The sequence below is a fragment of the Eulemur rufifrons genome, chromosome 7 (genome assembly GCF_041146395.1).
Source record: "Eulemur rufifrons isolate Redbay chromosome 7, OSU_ERuf_1, whole genome shotgun sequence".
In the NCBI taxonomy this organism is placed as follows: Eukaryota; Metazoa; Chordata; class Mammalia; order Primates; family Lemuridae; genus Eulemur; species Eulemur rufifrons.
This window is the reverse complement of record NC_090989.1, coordinates 125,132,406-125,137,186: the sequence shown is the minus strand read 5'-3', so window position 1 is coordinate 125,137,186 and position 4,781 is coordinate 125,132,406. Positions and strand designations below refer to the sequence as shown.

Below are 4,781 nucleotides of genomic sequence, written 5' to 3'. Positions count from 1 at the left end.
GTTTTCGCCGCCTCTGCCCTGGAATGTGATGGGGCAACCGTGGAAGGAGCAGCCTCGCTGGGAGGCTGCTGCTGCAGCCTGGGACAGCAGACCACAGCAAACCATCTGCTGATGGCAGGCTGTGCTTAATCATCGGAGCCATTCCTCAAAGACATCTCTACAATCAGAACCTATCCCTGCAACTCAGATACACAGCAATTACTTGCCAGAAAAAAACATATATTTATGCTGAAACAATCGTAATTACAGGGCAACTCCTCTTCTCGCCTCCCCTAAATCCTTGCCCTAACAATTAACTCCTGCAAGCAAGTGACCTGCTCAGCCCACCTGCTCTTGCATGCATGGTAGGGTGCTTGAATTTCTCAAGGCCCCTGCCTCCCCTCCACATGCCCCCCTCGCTCAGTGTTGTGGACTTTCACAACCAACTTTTTATTAATATTTTATAGTGTCGGAGCTGTAAGGATCAGATAGATTTTTGGAGATGCATTTCACGTATTATAAATTATTTGATTACTTTGACATAACTTAGCTATTTGTCTGAAATCCTTTACCATTCTAGAGAAGTGTATTCACACACTCAGCTGTCCATTAATTCATTCAATAGACATTTGTTGAATCCCTAGTATGTGCCACATCCCATGATGGGCAGGAGCTGGAGGTACCGAGGGTGGAGGCACAGACCCTGCCCGCCACTGGGGAGTGGCCGCCTGCAGATTCATTGTGACTGGCTCCTTATTGGGCACCAACACCGACTCAGGTTTGTAAACCTTGTAAACCACAGATCTAGATACTCTCATAGAAAGAAGAAAATGAAAATTTACATTAATTGAGTATTTATGCCAGATACTAAGATACCTAATCTCATTTAGTTCTCACGACATCCTGGGAAGTGGATATGAATGTTCATTTTTGTTGATGAGGATATTGAGGCTGGAAGAGGTTACACTGTCTGTACCGTATTGTACAGTCAGTTAATAGCAGAGCTAGGACTGAAACCAGCCCTGCTTGACTTAAAAATCCATGCTCTTTCCACTCCACCATAGTTAAAATGTAAAGAGGTAGATCAAACTCAAATAGAAGGAAAGACCTTGGGCACATGCTCAGGCCCACCTCAGGCAAAGAAGAGAAAGGTGTGCCCTGTAAGGACAAGAAGGAAGTCACACATCAGGGATGACAAAGTCTCAGAAACAATGAAAACAGTAACAAACACAAAGGAACATCATGGAAAAACCCTGCAAGCTCACTTCACAGAATGAGTCATCCCAAAAGACTTTGGAGAAAGATTAGAAAATGGATGGGTTCTGGAATAATCACTTATCTGAACTGTTTACTGGGAGGCAGAGTCTTGCCAGAGGCTGTGTTTATCATCCAGCTGCCTGGGGGAGGGAGGAGGGTTCTCCTGGGGCTTCTAGTTAAAGCCAACCAGATGGTGCCCTCGGCTCCAGGGTCAGGGAGAGGAGCCCTCCAGGTCCCTGCAGCTCAACCTGGGTACCTGTACATACGGGATTATTGGCAGGTCAGAGGGTAAAAGAAGCCACAAAAGAAAGAAGAAAGCTTTTTTAGCCATGTTCATTTTACTTAAAAATTATTTGAATAACAAGCATTAAGGTACTCTGGAAGAGACAGCCAGTTATACACAAAATTTTAAGATAAAAACAAGTCTTCAATTTTGGTGGGCCCTGCAGGCTTTGTTGCCAGACTCTTAAAAATCCATGCTGTTTGGCAGGAACTATTGAGATACTCCATGAGGGCCTCTCAAACTTATGTCTAGTGCTTGCTTTGGCAGCACATATACTAAAATTGGAACAATACAGAGAAGATTAGCATGGCCCCTGCACCAGGTTGACAAAAAACAAAACAAAACAAACAAAAAAAACACACAACTTATGTCTAATGAACTACTCACCCTCCATTGTCAAATCAATTTTAACCAACATCTACTGGACTCTAGTCCTGGGCGAGGTATTCTGCCAGGTCCTGTTTAAGATTAATTAGATATTGTTCATGCAGTAGGCCCTAATATGTGTGCATAATGACTATAATAGAATGTGTTAATAGTAGAGGCACATGGGAAAAGTTATGGGTGCTTGGAGGAGGGTGTCTAATTTTACCTGGGAGAGGGGCTATTAGAGAACTGTGCAAGGACGTTTCAGCGGAGAGAGAGGCATTCACTCATTCCAGGCAGACGCAGCATACTGCCTGCCCCACCCCAAACGTGAAGTGCAGGCACATGCAGGAAAGCAGGGCATTTACTATGACTTGCGGGTGGGGAACATGGGAGACGTGGGTCTAATAGCTCTACAGTTTGGGTTTCTGGAGCCAGCCAGGGATGTCTATCCTGAAAGCATCCAGCCATTTGGGTGGCTCAGCCCATTCCTGCCACCGTCTAATGACAGAGACTTGACCATTCCAACGTGAAAACACCCCCATAGGATGGATGTATATACAGTTGACCCTTAAGCCAGCAGTCCCCAACCTTTTTGGCACCGGGGACTGGTTTCATGGAAGACAATTTTTCCACCAAGGGGGTGAGGGGGTTGGGAGGTACAGGGGCGGAGCACAGGCTGTGACGCAAGACGCGGGGAGCCGCTGTAGATACAGATGAAGCTGTGCTCGCTGGCTCACCTCCTGCTGTGCGGGGGCGGAGGGGTGGGGGACCCTTCCTAAGTTTCATGACGGGTTGGGGACGGCGGCCGGGCGGATCTCAGGTGGTGATGCGCACCCGGTTCCTAATATAACAGGGACTGGACCGGTATCGGGCAGCCCGGGGTTTGGGGACCGCAGCCTTAAGCAACATAGGTTTGAGCTGGGCACGTTCATTTATATACGGACTATTTTTTACAACCAAAGCGTTGGGGCATTCCAACCCTGCGTATATGGAGGGCCAATTTTTTGTATAAGCGGGTTCCACAGGGCCTACTGCGGGAGTTTGGTATTTCTGGTGTACCGAGGGAGTCCTGGAACCAATCTCCCCCATATACGGAGGAATGACTATGTCGCACTTCTGGGTAGCATTTTAATAAGTGCATTTCAATATAAATGGTTTCCTCTGTAATCCTAGGTGCTTTCTCTTATGCACTTAAAAATATTATTCTGGGAAAGAATCCACGTATTAGGAAAGCCTTCACTGACCACCAAAGGGGTTCATTGCTCAAAGTCCTTAACCCATCTTCCTTCCATTTCCCGTCGCTCCACGTGGTAACTCCCACATCAAGCAGGCCGCTCTCGCTCTCGAACAGCTGTCTGTGCTCAGGGCTGTGCGGAGAATGCGGAACCGGCTGCCGGGGCTGGGATCCCGACCACCTCCCAGCTGCCTCCTCTGTAAAATGCGGGCAATAACACGTACTCACCTCCGGGACTGTTGTGAGAATGAGATTAGTTAATGTGTGTGAAGCCTTAGCCCGGCCGCCTCCAGAGCACAGGAGTAGGGAGGCGAGATGACCTCGGGTGAGACGACTGGAGAGCAGAGCCGCTGTCCTATGGCTCTCACTAGTGTGGTTTCTTCTCTCTGGGTCTTACTCAGACCCAGAAATGTCTGTTAAAAAGTAATAATAGGCCGGGCGCGGTGGCTCACGCCTGTAATCCTAGCACTCTGGGAGGCCGAGGCGGGTGGATCGCTCGAGGTCAGGAGTTCGAGACCAGCCTGAGCAAGAGCAAGACCTCGTCTCTACTAAAAATAGAAAGAAATTATCTGGCCAAGTAAAAATATATAGAGAAAAAATTAGCCGGGCATGGTGGCGCATGCCTGTAGTCCCAGCTACTCGGGAGGCTGAGGCAGGAGGATCGCTTGAGCCCAGGAGTCTGAGGTTGCTGTGAGCTAGGCTGATGCCACAGCACTCTAGCCCGGGCAACAGAGTGAGACTCTGTCTCAAAAAAAAAAAAAAAAAAAAAAAAGTAATAATAGAATCCTTTTAAAGTCTGTTGCTGTCTAAAATTTTGGTAAATGTCTCAGTTGGGTTCCCACAAACGTAGACCGTGAGGCAAAAAATCGGGGGCAAATGGTATATTTGGGAAGTGATCCCAGGAAGCAGGGCGAGGAGAGGGGAAGTGAGATGGGGAAGAGAATAAAGTAGGCTGATGAGCAGGTTACCTCTGAGGGCAAGAGGGTAACCACACGAAGGGTTGGCGCTCCATGTATGCAGGGTTGGAATGCTCCAATGCTTTGTTTGGTTGTGAAAAATCCTCACGTAAGTGAAGCTGTGGCGTTCAAACCTGTGTTATTTAAGGGTCCATCCTGCTGGGGACCCTCGGAGACCGTGGTGAGGAGGCTGGTGGATTGATTTGCCAGCTCCTATCCTTCATCTGTTGAGGTATGTCCTGGGGTGCTACTTCCCAGCACTTCTGTCCTGTTTGTGGGCTCAGGGCTGCTATGGCAGAAAAGCCCCCAGGCATGGAGACAAACGTGCCTGAAGGAGAAAGCTGGTGTGCACAGGAATTGTGTCCCAAAGCCACAGGTGCTCTGGGAGCGACATTGTCTGCTCCAGTGGGGATGGCTAAGTTAAACATAGCTGTCCTCATAAGCAAAAGAGACACAAAGCATTGGTTTGACTTTCTTTGACTAAAATTGTAACTGAGAGAGGTTTGGCCCCAGCCTGGGTCTTTCAACTTCTCCGTCCTGTCCACCCCACTGTGTCACGGTCTGATTTTTATGGGTGATTCCTTTAGCTACTTATGTGTGGTTTAGTCTTTAAGGGTGTGTTTGGGCTGGGCGAGGTGGCTCACGCCTGTAATCCTAGCACTCTGGGAGGCCAAGGCGGGTGGATGGCTCAAGGTCAGGAGTT

At 48.4% G+C, this 4,781-nt stretch overlaps 1 non-coding gene across 1 annotated transcript; it reads left to right on the top strand.

Moving 5' to 3' along the window:
• Positions 1-1,770: 1,770 nt before the first annotated feature.
• LOC138388832 (U6 spliceosomal RNA) lies at positions 1,771-1,877 on the top strand. Its single transcript, XR_011234314.1, has one exon. It is a non-coding gene; the product is annotated as a U6 spliceosomal RNA (small nuclear RNA).
• The last annotated feature ends 2,904 nt before the right edge of the window (positions 1,878-4,781 follow it).